At 40.1% G+C, this 15,119-nt stretch overlaps 2 long non-coding RNA genes and 2 pseudogenes across 3 annotated transcripts in view; 3 read left to right on the forward strand and 1 right to left on the reverse strand.

Moving 5' to 3' along the window:
* Positions 1-8,445, forward strand: part of LOC102498048 (uncharacterized) — a 52,156-nt gene extending 43,711 nt beyond the window's left edge. Inside the window, exons 2-3 of the long non-coding RNA XR_336720.3 lie at positions 6,886-7,136; positions 8,385-8,445. This is a non-coding gene — a long non-coding RNA (uncharacterized LOC102498048). The remainder of the gene's footprint in view (positions 1-6,885; positions 7,137-8,384) is intronic.
* LOC102497643 (akirin-1 pseudogene) lies at positions 462-1,588 on the forward strand (annotated as a pseudogene).
* The window catches only part of LOC106733268 (uncharacterized), an 11,684-nt gene continuing 1,994 nt past the window's right edge, over positions 5,430-15,119 (reverse strand). The window contains exons 2-4 of one of the 2 annotated variants that reach the window (XR_003547017.1): positions 12,051-12,145; positions 8,419-8,472; positions 5,430-5,989 (exon numbers count right to left, since the gene is read on the reverse strand). This is a non-coding gene — a long non-coding RNA (uncharacterized LOC106733268). Of the gene's footprint in view, positions 5,990-8,209; positions 8,473-12,050; positions 12,146-15,119 lie in introns of those variants that run through there. The other variant, XR_001369415.2, reaches the window with a different exon arrangement.
* LOC102498319 (Golgi phosphoprotein 3 pseudogene) lies at positions 10,489-12,064 on the forward strand (annotated as a pseudogene).

The raw sequence follows: 15,119 nt of genomic DNA on the forward strand, positions 1-15,119 counted from the left end.
TATATATATTAATATATATATATTAGCTAGGAGGAACTTGCCCATGCACTTCCCCCATTAGGGTTACATGTCAGGTGATCCACATCATCCTATTTGAGAGTGAACTCACAAGACTTCAGACATTCAGATTTCGATTAATATATGTTCACCAAATCTTATTCTGTGGCCCATAAAATTACTAGATTTTATCATGGCTCCCATAAGGGTAAGACAAAACTTTTTTTTTTTTTTTTAATTTATTTTCTCTTGTGCCTCTAAAATATAATCTCAGGGACCAGCAGTTAGTGTATGTAATACTCCCATGTAGTCAACCGTGGTCCGTGTCCCGGACCCAGTGGCTTAAAACTCATGCCGGGCGCGTGTGTGTGCGTGCCCAAGATCCCGAGAGGAGAACGGAGAAGGGATTGTGGTGTGGCCATCCCCCCCGGGGGGTGATTTCTCACTTTCTGTCTCTCTGTCTGTCTCTGTTTGGCGAGTGCACCCGCCCTATAGCAAAAACTTTTCAAAAAATGTAATCTCAGTCATACCCCTTATCTTACAAGTGCAGGCCTGCATGTCATGTTCCCATTTCTAAAATGATAGCTTGCAATGAGTCATTGCTCAAGGTCCTTCTTCATGTCTCTGGTTTCAAAAGACTAGCTTCGTTTAGAATGGAGCAGTGATATAGAAAATGTTACTTTCAGCTGTCATTATCTTGAGCAGGTTGCAAGCACGTCTGGCTATACGCAGTTCTTTGTGCAAGCCAGCAGTGAGAGCTAATAACTGATTTATATTGACAGCAGTGAAAGATTTCTATTAAAAGCTTGACCAGAGTGACTGTATCTTGTGGGCCTATACCCTAACTATATATGTGTGTTTTTATCTCCTATATCACAAGAAAGGAATGGGAAGATTTATTTAAATCATTAAAAGAAAGCAAAATTTCAGGCTGAAAGCACCATTGGAGCCAGTTTGGTTTGTGAGCCCTGCTGAGAAGCCAACAGTCAGGCTGCAGTTATTACTGTGATGGCTCTTGGTTCCTGGCCCCTCAGTGGCATGGCATGTGGGGCCACACTGAAGAGGCCCATGGCATTTGAGGCAGTGCTACTGAGTCCTGGTTCCCTGAAGCGATGGCGCTGTCTCCTTCTGCCAGCCCCACTCCAGGCTTGCCTCTGCCACTGCTTCAGATACAGATCCCATCGCTGACTCTGCAGCAGCCCTCTCTGCCTGGCAGCAAGCAGTGCCTTCCAACTCTGGAGCAAATTTTTCAGAACATAAAACAAGAATATAGTCATTATCGGAGGTGGAGACATTTAGAAGTTGTTCTTAATCAGTGTCAAGTTTGTGCTTCGGGAAGTCAGCCTCACTCCTCAGTACCACAGCACCTAGTTCTCTAGTTTCCTCCTGGATGAAGAAGGACCAGCCCACCTTTATTCTCTGACAGGTGGAATAATATGTGTGTCCCTTAAAAGAGTATGAAGATAAAATTCAGGAGGAGTATGAGCAAATCCTCAATACCAAACTAGCAGAACATGAATCTTTTGTGAATTTCACATATGATCAGATAATGCAATGATATGGGACAAGGCCAACAAGTTATATGTCCTGAAGTTTTCTTGCATATATGGGTACCAGGTTTGACCTCAAGAGATGGCTGCTGTAACCTTCTTTGCAACTTGTTTGATATCACATTTCAGCTCCAATTTTGCATCCTGAGAACACTTAAATATTTCTGAGGGTCCATTTTATGCAAGTTGAAAGACCTTAAACCTTTCTGGTTGCCACAAGCATATCTTTCTTTTCTGCTCATCTGTTGAACAGCTGTGCCCTAACTGTGATAGATTTTCCAAATAAAAATACCTGGATCAGAAGTTAGCAAAATGTGCCTTCAGTGGCATGCAACAAATGGAGTTTCCCCAAGCACAGTTCTATAAGAAGTGTGTGTGAGAATATGTGTATATGTGTGTATGTGTATTTTAAGTTACTGTGTTGTGAAAGTTTTTTTGATCTTGGGGATTCTGGTTGTGAATGTGATGCATGACAATTTAAAACATTTGCTTGGTTTACAGAAGATCATTAATATTTGTGACCATATACGTTGTAATAGTGGGTTGTTTAATGTATAGGTATTATTGTTAAATACAAGGACTATTTCCAGGCACAGAATATGAATCAAAAGTTGGGAGGGACATTAGATGTAATTATGATGACATAACGAAGGTCTGTGGTCCTAGATCTACAAATGCATAGTGAGAAATTAGAACTGGAGATGGGCCATTGACACAAGGACTCTGCCTAGCCCTGTGAGAAAAACACTTTGAGCACTTCTATCTGCAAGCCCCTTCCCAGTCAGAAAAACTGAGGTGGGGGCATCCATTGGCCCCAGTTACAGCTCCAGCCCCCCAGCTCCCACCCTCAGAGACCTCCTTCCTACCTGCCAGTAAGGTAGGCTGTTTTTCCCCCTTCTTTTGCTAATTTTTTACTTCTCCTTACTCCACAGGGCAACTCTCAGCTCTCAAGAGCCCGCTTCCATCTGCACCCCCCCACCAACTTTTTCTTTTATTCCTTTTCATATTCTTTTTTGTACCCTCTTATACTGTCATCTTTTGCTTGTCCTCCACCCACCCAGAGTGACTAGACAGATCTAGAATAATAGGTTTTAAACATCCTAGTATTGTGAGGCTCTTGGGGATCCTTGTTCTATACTGGACTGTGAAGGTATGCAGCCTGACAGCTTGAAGCAGTTACCTGTGTGTCTAATTAATCATTCACTTAGATTGGATGACACATCCCTTAGATGCTAGAGGCTCTGTGGAAATACCAGCGGTGCTTGGAAAGCATCTTAACCCTAGCAAGGTCATGTGAGCCTTGTTCTATGTAATGTTTATGGTTTACACATTATTCTCTCTAATGTATACTAAGACAGCCCTCCTTGGAGTTGCAGAGGAACAGCACATTAACAGGTTAAGTAATCTGGCTTAATTTATGATGCATAACAGGATCACACATGATAGTAACAAGGTCAGAAAATGAATACACTAAAGTGCTTATCTCTAACTGTAGAACGTCAATCACATCCTTGAAAGCTTGCCAAACAGTTCACTGTGCCTGGCAAAATGTATAAATAAAGCTCAGCATGAATGAGCAGCACAGGTTGTCTGTGTTCACCTCATCTTTGCTTCTGCGTCTTTCTCTTTTCTCTAACTTTCTTCCTTATAAGACCAGGTCCGGGAGAGAGCCCCAACAGTATTACCATCCAGAGAGATGTTACTCTTAAGCCTGCCAGCAGACACTGACAGATTGGTGTCGAAACCTGGGATCGATTCCCAGAGTGCCCAGATCTTTTGACTCGTGGGCTCCCCATGACTCTGGTATGCTTGTTGTTTGCGTGAATGAATGAAAGTGTTTGTGGCTCCACGGCTTTGTTGCTACGGAATCTAATGGGTCCCAACCTGCGGTTTGTGGAGAGCTCATATGGCCATACAATAAAATCAGACGTTGGGGGCCCCATAGCCTTCTTGCACGTTTGATCCGGTGGTCGATTTATAGCCAATTACCAGAGCCAAGAGACTCCTTAAAGTTCCTCTGGGGATGCAGCCAGGCAGATGCCTGATAGCTTCTCTTCGGAGAGACTATCCTCTTTATCTTTGCCTAGTCCTTAACACCACAAGTTCTATCACCACTTCAAGCTTTAAGTAAGTATCTGGGCAGCCTCTCTGTTCCCAGTGGCTTGGCTCCAGATTCCTTCATACTATGGCTACTTTCACTTTCACTTCAGCTCAGCTCAAAATTCTCAAAAGAATTCTTAGGAGAAAGGAGAAATGCTCTCTTTGGTTGGAGCAACAAGGAGTGATTCAAGATTAGAATACTTTGCTCCACACAAGGCTGTAGAGGCTATCACCCACTCTTTATTACATGAACTCAATTTTACCTCCAGAAATATTTGCCTGTCAGGCCATTATTGAGATGCCTTTGCCACAGAGCTTGTAAGACTTCTCTTAATTACTCTGCATCAATCGCCCTTTAGCTGCCAGCTTTCTTCCATCTCACAACAACCCAATAGAGAGTTCCTCTTTTTTTTTTTTAAAGCTTTTTCTTTTAGAATTATGTTATTCAACTTTATTCATATCTTTTAATTTGACCAGAGAAAGAGAGAGAGAGAGAGAGTAAGAGAGCAAGCTGCCAGGTCGAGGACTTGAACCACAGTCAGCTATGTGGGAGTCCAGCATCCTTAACCACCGCACCACCTGCCAGCCCCCTGAGGGTTCCTCTTTTGCCCTTGCTTCATACCTGGGATAGAAGGCAGAGCTTGCTGGAGAGTTGTATGTAGGTTTCAACCTGTCACCACCCCTGGTATCAGGACACTATTTGAAATTACCTTAAGGCAGCTTTGCTGGCGTTTGATTCCAGAAATGAAGGATGAGATGGTTGATTTTCTGAACTGGTAAAGAAATAAGTGACTAGCATACAGAACACTGACATACTGAGACCCACACCAAAGGGTAGGGCTACAGACATGCAATACATGTCTATGGAGATCCAGGGATCTCAATATGGGGAATTGGCTTTCTCCTGAGTGACCAGCTCATAGGAATGAACTCCATTTTTTGCCAGCACAAGTAGAGCATTCTGTTCCCTCAAAAACCATCTCCCAAACATTATGAGAAATTGATCTATGCTGACCTTGGCATCCCAAAAAGGGCTCCCTTAAGGTTGAAGACTGGGACAAAATCAGCATCTGCCTACTTGGAGAGTCTCGTGATTCTATCGAGATCCTCCATGCCTGACATTTGTGCTGCAATACTATATATCTATTTGGAACTACCCCACACTAGTTTCAAAAAGAAAATTATCAAAAGAAAAGGAAGAATCAACTCCCAGTCCTTCCACTCCTCCTTGTCCTCCCACTCCTCCTCCTCTAACCACTCCTCTTACACCTCTTACCACCTCTTTTTTAGCACCTCCTCCTCCTCCTTCATTTAAGGCCATAGAGAACATTAGACCTATTTGATTTAAGCAGGATTGCATAGAGGATGCTCTACAAGATGGGTTCACCTCGAGATTGTCCATCTGCCAAGTAGTAAAACCCAAGAAGGGAAGAATAAGATACAAATCCCTACCATACTCCATTTACAAGGAACTAAAAAGAATGAATATGGAACCAGCAATCATTATATCACAGGGACGATAGACAGCATAGTGGCAAACTATGACCTAACACCCAATGACCAGAAATTATTGGTAAAAATGGTATCTACTCCTGCCCAATATAGTTTGGAAGCAAGATTTTAATGACAGGTGCCATTGGAAGGCTTTCAATAATTTACTAAGTATTCCAGAACTTACTGATGAAATGCTATTAGGACTGGTGATTATGCTACTAATAATCAACAGACTCACATGCCACCAGAATCCTTTGAGCAAATATCCAACATTGCCACTTATGCATAGAGGAAAATACCTGATCTCTCTGGAGGATGCCTTTCCTTCATTAAGGTGCATCAAGGGCCACAAGAAGGCTATGATGCATTTATAGATAGGTGGCAAAATCTTTGCAAAGGCAAGCAGAGAATGTGGAAGTGGCTGAAGCACTGTTGAAGCAAGATATTTTGGCTGTGGTCCTGTGGCCTCCAAAAAGAAAGAAGTGTTATAGATGTGAAAAAGAGAGACATATTTTCAAGGATTGTGGGGAAAAACAAAGGAAGCCTTCCTCCAAATGTAAACACTGTGATAAAGGCTTTCACTAGACTAACCAGTGCCGCTGCTCTTCCATTAATGTGTCAGGAAACTTGATACTGGGCACACCTCCAGCCCAAGAGCCAAGAGGTCTCACTCTCACCTCAACTCAACCCAGTAACAGATGAGAGCCCTAGCCAGACAACTGGCCTAGAAATTTATGACTCCATTCATGCTATAGCTAGGAGTGCTGGCATTGATTTGATTGTCCAAGAGGATGTTTCTTTAAGTTTGCTGGGAAGGATCTCCCTAGTAAATAGTCAGCTATCAGGACCTGTAAAAAAAAAATGGGCATGCTTAAAACTTAAAAACACACAAACAACCTGTGGAGACCTTGCAGCCCCATCCCCATCCCCATAGCAACTTATCAATTTTTACTAAGCTTGTAGCTCTGATAACAGCCTAACAACTCTGTTTACTGCTGACAGACACTGAGTTAATCCTTTCTCATCCCTAGGGTGCTTGGAGCTTTTTGTTCATGGTCAATTGCTTTGCTTGATGCCTTCTAAAAGATCTTTTCAAATAATTAAACTGCTATTAATAAAAAGTTAATTTTGCAATGGGTCAAAAATTCTGATAAATATGTAAAGTCCTACATATGAAGTTAGATTTCCCAGGCTAGGCAAAAGAATAGGAGATAGAGTTTGACAAGCCTAAAATAATCCTTAAAATGACAAACAAAATACACCCCTTATCTAATTAATCAGAGGTAACAACTATCTCCAAACACAAATTTATAAACAAAGAAACAAGGGAGAAAGGAAACCAGTAAGTAGGAAAGAGATGTGGAAAGAAAGATATAGGTATGAAGATGTATTTGTGGTGAAAAAAGGTTAAAAAGAAAGAGAACATTTCAATATTCAAGACCTAATTTACTAGTTTAGAGTTTGTTGATAAAACAAACCCTCTCCATAGTTTTAAAACAAAAAAGGGGGAATCTAGGTCCTCCTCTACCCAGGCTGCCAAATTGCTTTCTTAACCATATTTAAATTGAATGATCTAAATCTGCATTTTGATTCAAAATTACATCAGTGGAATACTACTTAACAACACAAAAACTTCCCCAAGCAAAAGTCTTTTTTAAGGTGCCACCAGATCCAACCTGGCAAGGTCTCACTCTTCTGATAACTTGGGGAAGAAGATGGTTTCTCTCTGTCCTTATTCCTACAGGTCCTATTTGGATCCCTTCTTGGTGCATACGACCTGCATATCATGAGCTGACATCAGACACTGCAAAGCTCGATGCCAAACTTCTAGCTGAAGATTCCGGAAAAGGGGAGAATCAAGAAAAGAACTCGGAAAGAACAGACCAGCCACAGCAAGTCCTAACACCTGGGGTGACTTCAAACTATTAGCCAATGATGTTCATGAAATGCTAAAAGAACAGAATAAAGAACCAACTCCTGAGAACTTGCTTATAGGTATGTGTGCCATATTGACTGCTAATCCAATGATAATGTATTATGCTTATCATTGTTAATTCAACACTCTTTAGCACCTGCTAATGACAAACCCATTACAAAGTGAATTACTATAGTGCACTGGATATAATATGTGGATAAAATTGGCTCAAGTGTTAAATTTGGCTACCTTTTGTTTACAACATAGTGAGCATGTTCAATATATACTAGGGTCCTATTTACAACCAATAATGTAAACCCCTTGAAGAGATTTAACAGTTGACTAATTTCCAAAATATAAACAAACACATTTCTTACAAAGATATGCATGATTGCGGACCTATGTCTCCCCAAAGTTCATATAATGTTATATACTCCAAAATTGTTAATATCTGAAAATGACACATATGTACAAGTTCAAAATTGTGTTTCTAATTGTCTTAAATTACCTGCTGGATCACATTCCTATAAAAATAAGGAACCAGTCAATTATGCTTACGGGTTTGTACATCTGTCTCTAGGATGGTTCTTTACATGTGAGACTTACATGTTTAATTATATCCCTGGTAACTTATCACATAACACTTTGTTTCCTTAGTCAAATAGCAACTAATGTTACTTAACTAAAATAATTATTCTTTGGAGCTATATTTTGGTTGATTTTTCTCTTAGCCACTTGTTGTATTCATGTGTTACCCTTATATATTTCATGGTATTGGCCCCTTCCTAAACTGGAGGGAGTCATGTTGCCTATTAAAATAAGAAAAGAGGATATGTGAGGGTATGCAGTCTGATAGCTTGAAGCAGTTATCTGTATGACTAAATAATCATTAACTTAGACTGGCTGACACATCCTTAGATACTAGGGGCTCTGTGGAAATATCTGCAGTACTGGGGAAACATTCTGACCCTAGCTGGGTCATGTGAGGTCTGTCCTATATAACATTTATGGCTTACACATTATCCTCTTTGATGTATATTCAGACAGCCATCCTCGGAACTGCAGAATAACAGGACGTTTACAGATAACTAATCTGGCTTAACCTATGATGCATAACAGAATCACACATGATAGTAACAAGGTTAGAAAACATATACACTAAAGCACTTATCAGTAACTGTAGAACTTCAACCACATCTTTGAAAGCTTGCAAAAGAGTTCACTGTGCCTGGTAAAAGGTATAAAGAAGCTCAGCATGACTAAGCTTGTCTGTGTTCACCTCATATTTGCTTCTACATCTCCCTTTCCTCTAACTTTCCTTCCTACAGCACCAAGTCCTGGAGAGGATGACGACAGTATTACCATCCAGAGAGATGTTACTTGTAAGCTTGCTGGCAGACGCTGACACTGAACCACCTGCAAAAAAGGAGAAACTGCCCTTTAGAAACCTGAGTAGAAAATTCCTCATGTGGGGATCACGCTGCTAAACGCAGAAGAGAGATTTCGGCATACAAGTAATCCACAGCAAAAGGGAAGCAAATTCGTTCCCAGTGGCAGAAATATTCTCCAAAAAGGTATCCAAAAGTGATAGAAGTCACAGAAGAGCCTCAAGTTGAAAAAACAAAACAAAACAAAAAACAAAAAACAAACAAACACACAAACAGAAAAAGTTACCGAATGTTGGAGAAAGAATTCAAAACATTCATAGTAACAAAGCTCTATGAGTTGGAAAAGAAAAGAGACAACGAACTCCAGGAGATGAGGAAGTCCTTCCACAATCTGAAAAAAGAAATGGACACTATAAGAAAGAATCGGATGGAAACTATTAGAGATAAAGACTGCAATACAGGAAATCAAAAACTCTCTTGAAAGCATTAAATGCTGATTAGATCATGCTGAAGATCAAATCTTGGATGTAGAAGACAAAACCTGTGACCCAGAAAAAAAAAACAATACAAAAAGATATGGGGACCAGCAGTTAGTGTAACGGCTATGTCGCTGGACTCCCATGTAGTCGACCGTGGTTTGCGTCCCGGACCCGGTGGCTTAAAACTCATGCTGGGCGCATGTGCATGCGTGCTCAAGATCCCAAGAGGAGAATGGAAGAGAAGGGATTGCGGCATGGCCATCCCCCCGGGGGGTGATTTCTTGCTTTCTGTCTCTCTGTCTTTCTCTGTCTGTTTGGTGAGCGCACGTGCCCTATAGCGAAAACCTCTCAAAAAAAAAAAGAAAAAATAACAAAAGAAATACTGGATTCCATTAAACGTCCAAACATGCAACTAATTGGTAGCCCAGAAGTGAAGAAACTGAGATTGGAAAATCTATTCTTTGAAACCATGGAAGAAATTTTCCAAGTCTAGAGAAGCACTCAAACATTCGGATTCAAGAAATACCTAGGACCTAAAAGAGAATCAACCCACGAAGATCCTCTCCCTAGCCCATCTCAGTCAGACTGGCCAAAACTACAAAGACAAGATACTAAAACTGGCAAGAGAGAAAGGTCAAGTGACTTACATATGTCATCCCATCAGGTTAACACTGGGCCTTTCAACGGAAACAATGCAAGCAAGGAAAGAATGGGAAGACATATTGAAAGTGTTAAGAGAGAAACAATTTTAACCTAGATTACTATATCCAGCAAGATAATCTTTCGTATGGGAAAAAATTAAAATTTCAAAGAAAACCTGAAACAATTTGCCAACACCACACCAGCCTCTCAAGGAACTCTGAAGAGAATTTATTCCAGGAAAACCAAAGAATGAACAGACAGAAATAAGAGAATAAAAGACAACCAAGACAATGACCAACTTAAAGGTAGGTACAAGTTCAGAAATAGCGATCACAATATTGAATGTTAATGGATTAAATTCTTCAGTCAAGAGATACAGACTGGATGAATGGATTAAAAAAAAAAAAAAAACACACAGAAATCCTCTATCTGTTTCCTACAAGAAATGCATCTCATGGATAAAGACATACATAGTCTAAAATTGAAGGGCTGGAAAAAGGTATTCCATGCAAATGGGAACCAAAAAAGAGCTGGAATCACAATACTAATTTATATTTCCACCAACAATGTACAGTAATCACCTTTTCTTTCCATCCTCTCTAACACTATTTCTATGTTCTGTTTTAGATAACAGCTATCCTAAGATCAGATGTAAGGTGATCATTATCGTTTTATCTTGAAATTTTCTAATGATTAGTGATGTTGAGTATTTATGCATGTATTTACTGGTTATTCATCTGCTTTACCCAGAAAACTGTCTATTCAAGTACTTTGCACATTTTAATATTTGAATTACTTGTCTTCTAATATTGATTTTTGAGTTCTTTATTCATTCTAAATATTAACTGTTTATGAAATGCAATACACACACACCATTCTGCATGGTTGTCTCTTAATTTTTTGTTTATTTTGCTGTGAAGAATTATTTTAGTTTCACATATAATTTGTCTATTTTTGTTTTAGTTCATTTTAATTTGGGAGTCATATCAAAAAAGTCATTGTTATCCGATGGAGGAGCTGAGCTGCATTGTGAAAATAATCATTTCTTTGGGTCTAGATCTGTAAGATTAGAGACTCACCCTAAGACACCAAATGAGATATTGGAAAGGCGCCTTCCACTGCCTCTGCTTCCACTCCACTTAGACGTTCGGGTTGTGTCCCAAGCCAAGGCTGTAAGCAGAAAGTGCCCCTCTCACACCCCACCAACTGCCAGGCCAGTCCACTTCGGGGCCACCTTCTCCCCATGACTACTTCCGGCTCTGCAGCAGACGGACGTCGCCCCAGCGCCGGGGTTTAACATGGAAGCCCAGGTCGGGGGCCGCAGGGGAAGGAGGAGGGAGACCCGGTTGGTCCTGCGTCCGTGCCTGGCCTGGGGCCTGGCACCGCGTCTCGGCTGGAGCCATGACCTCGCTGACCCAGCGCAGCTCCGGCCAGTGCAGTGGCGCACTGAAGCCTCCAGCAACGCCGTCGACAGGAGCCGCTGCGAGCAGTGGCTGCAGCAGTGGCAAGGATGACACACAGAGCCACCGCAACGAGCAGGACGACGACAACGGCGACAAGGGCGACTCCAAAGAAACGTGGCTGACCCTGATGGAGGAGGTGCTCCTGCTGGGTCTCAAGGACTGAGAGGGTTACACATCATTTTGGAATGACTGTGCATCATCTTGATTACATGACTGTAGGATCATTGAACTAGCGTTGACAGGAAGGTTACAACTAGAGGCTTGTGGAATGAGATGGGAAAGTGTTAATGAGAAAGGTGATCTGTAAGTTGGATGTTCCAACAGGGGATGTTCTTCTTGATGAAGCACTAAAGCATGTTAAAGAAACTCAGCCTCCAGAAACAGTCCAGAACTGGATTAAATTGCTTAGTGGTGAGACATGGAATCCACTGAAATGGCATTATCAGTTAAGAAATGTGCAAGAATGATTAGCTAGAAACCTGGTAGAAAAGGGTGGATTGACAATAGAGAAAGAGAACTTTCTACTTTTTGACATGATGACACATCTGTTCACCATCACCATTAAGGAGCGTGTCATCAAGAAAGTCCAAGAAGCCATTCTTGACAAATGGGTGAATGACCCTCACTGCATGGACAAGTGCCTGCTGGCCCTCATTTACCTAGCCCATGCTTCGGATGTCCTGGAGAACACTTTTGCTCCTCTTCTGGACAAGCAGTATGATTTAGCCACGAAGAAAGTGGGACAACTGCTCACCTTGACCCACCAAGTAACTGCTCAAAACAAGTTTGCTTTCTCTCATGTAAACCAGTAGTTTTGCTTCTACTGACTTCTGGTTTTCTTGCTGTTCATACTTTCCCACACTGTAGTTAGTTGGCTTTTGTTTTACGAAATGGTGGGTGGTTTTTTCTGTATTAGTACACATGTAGGATTTTGGTATGAGGGTCCTTACTCTTTTCTCTGTTTCTAAAAAGTTTTACTGCCATATTGACATTTCAGTTCCTGTTGCCATCCTCATTGTTACCTGGTTTGGGTTTCTGGTAGACTTTCAAAGTCCCTCCAGTGTCCTCACATCCACAGCTTGAGTTTTCCCACATGTGTGTACATCTAGCATTCTGCCTGCAATTCAGATAGAAGTCACAAAAAGATGCAAAGACTCACCGAAGGTAAATATTTGTATCTATTAGGACACTTAATACATAGACCTCAGTTGAGATGTATACTTAGCAAAATTATTTTTAAATTGAAGTGGAACAGTAAATACTTAATATAAAATGACCCTGGGGCTTTGCTTCCCATGTAAATCCCTTATATTATTACACTTATTTTAATTTTTTTTTTAAAGAGGTTTTCGCTACAGGGTGTGTGCGCTTGCCAGAAAGAGAGAAACAGAGAGACAGAAAGCAAGAAATCACAACCCCTTGGGGGAAGTGGGGGACGGCCACGCCGCAATCCCTTCTCCTCCATTCTCCTCTCGGGATCTTGGGAACGCATACACACATGCCCGGTGTAAATTTAAGCTCCCGGGTCCAGGACTCGAACCGCGGTAGACTACATGGGAGTTCAGCGACATGGCCATTACGCTCACTCCTGGTCCCATGTTTATTATAATTTTAACTATTAAATCATAAAGGTCCAGTTGTTTCATCAAGTCAGTTTGGGATGGGCTGCATTCCAGTTATGCTGTATATAGTTAGAATTATATATAAATTGCCTCTTCTTCTGGCCACCCCTGCCCCATCTTAGTATTTTGCAAGATTTAATTAGTTGTACACCTGGTGCCCCTAACTTGCTTTGTTGTTATGTGATGGCAGAATAGACCTCTCATCATTGAAGGAGAGAGATGTGTGTCTGATTGATCCTGGCATACTTTTGAGCTGTGCAATTCATGGTACTCTGCCTATGCATTCTCCTTTTTGTTTTCAAGTCTTAACTATTTTTACAATTTCTATAGGGAAGAGGCTTGTGACTAGTACTAATCTTGAGTACAGTTTATCTTTTTCTGTCCACAAATCAATTAATGTCTGCTTTGAAATATCATTTATCTACTCATGCTTTCTTGTGTTAAAAAACAATGTCAGTCCTAGAAGATGTTGCATGTAAATTGATAGCAAGTAATGACTACAACTGAAGATGATTAAGAGAATTTTATAACAGAAAGCTCTGTTGTGTTTTAATCTTTCATATACAATATGATAATTAGCACATTGTAAAACTATGTAAGTCTTTGCTTTTTAAAGTTTATTTTTACTATTTCTTTATCACTGTTTAGCATACTGCTATTGGTTTCATAATGTAACTACTATACATGGAACAAATTAAATGTCAAATTTCTTTATTGCCATAGTTCATATTAATAGTGGGGCTTTTAGGTATTTAGAGATTTGTTTTGGTTAATCTTCAGTGCAAAACTACTAGATGGTGAATAACTCTAGAGTTGAATTTTAAGGGATTCCCTAATATAAATACTATCTTTTTATCTGAAGTAATACATAAACTTAATGATCTTGAAAGTGCCTGAATTAGAAATAAAAAAAAAACACCAAATGAAAAGTCATGAACATGAGTGAAGTAGGAAAAGAGAAGGCTTAATAGAAAAATAAAGATTTGTAATAGAAAAGAAATATAACTTCATTCCAGAGAGGCATGTGGGTGGGCATCTATAAGAAAAGGACAACTGTAATTAGTAATATGGTTAGGTATTACTTTCATCCTGGATTCTTGTTACAAATATTAGAAGGGAAGTCTGTTATTTTGGTTTACTGCTTTGTTTGGATTCAAGGCTTTGTTTCTGTGCTTATATACTTCTCCTTTAGGTAAGAAATCTGAGGAATTTGATTACCCAATTATGCATGCCCAGTGTGGGCTTTGACATTATGAACATCTACATAGGGATGATCTGCCAGATGAGTTTATTGCCACAGTGGAAATTGACCATGTTGTCCAAGTATCTTATTTGAGTATCTTCTGGAGAGGGTTGGAGAACAATACATAATTCCTCAAAGATCTACAAAGAGAACTACCATATAATCCAGCAATCCAATTCCTTGGTATCTACCCAAAGGACAGAAGAATGCTTGGTCAGAAAAATGCTTGCACATCTGTTTATTGCAGCATTATTCACAATTGCTAAGACATGGAACCAATCCAAATGTCCACAACAGAGGAATGGATTGAAAAAGTGTGGCACATATACTCTATGGAATACTACTGAGCCATAAGATAATAACAAGACCATGGCTTTTGACAAAAAAGTGGATGAATATGGAAGATTTACTGCTGAGTGAAGCAAGCCAGGCTATGAAGTAGAGCACACTATGTCTCCCCTTAATATATGCCGACTATCCATACTATATGGCTGGAACTGAATGAATAGTGACTACAGAAACATAAAAAATGGCTATAGATACCAGATGCAGTGTGGGAAGAGGGTGGGAGGAGGAGGAGAGTCTGAGGAAAGACATTAAGGTGAAAAATAGAGACAAGACATTTAAGGGACAAAAAAATGAGTTATTATCTGTTGATGATAATGTCGTATCCCCAACTAGACTAGTGAGAACTGTATTCATGTTGGAACATTCACTTTACAAGGTAAGTGACATATATGATTGAATGTATAAAAGAAATTAAAATTAAATTAAATTAAAAAATAATAAAAAAAATGGAAACTGCATGGCACATTTGCACGCTGCATCAAAGCACTAGTTCCAGCTCCAATAGAGTATTTGACTCTCCTAGATGAGAGGGTGGAAGGGTGGGAATAAGCAAAAGAAAGGAAGATCTGAAAATCAAGAAAATACTTTACCTTTCGATTTTTTTTTAAAAATTAAAAAAAAAAAAAATTCCCAAACATACAGTCAACTGATTTTTGACAAGGAATACCAGTCAATCCAGTGGGAAAAGGAAAACCTCTTCAGCAAATGGTACTGGAAAAACTGGATTTCCACCTGTAGAAAGATGAATCTGAACCCCTACCTCTCACCGTTGACAAAAATCAAGTCAAGGTGGATCAAGGATCTAAATCTAAGACCTCAAACGATAAAACTGATCCTGGAAAACAGTGGGGAAACTCTGGGAGACATTGGTGTAGGGA

The sequence above is a fragment of the Tupaia chinensis genome, unplaced genomic scaffold, assembly GCF_000334495.1.
Source record: "Tupaia chinensis unplaced genomic scaffold, TupChi_1.0 Scaffold142285_1, whole genome shotgun sequence".
Taxonomy (NCBI): domain Eukaryota; kingdom Metazoa; phylum Chordata; class Mammalia; order Scandentia; family Tupaiidae; genus Tupaia; species Tupaia belangeri.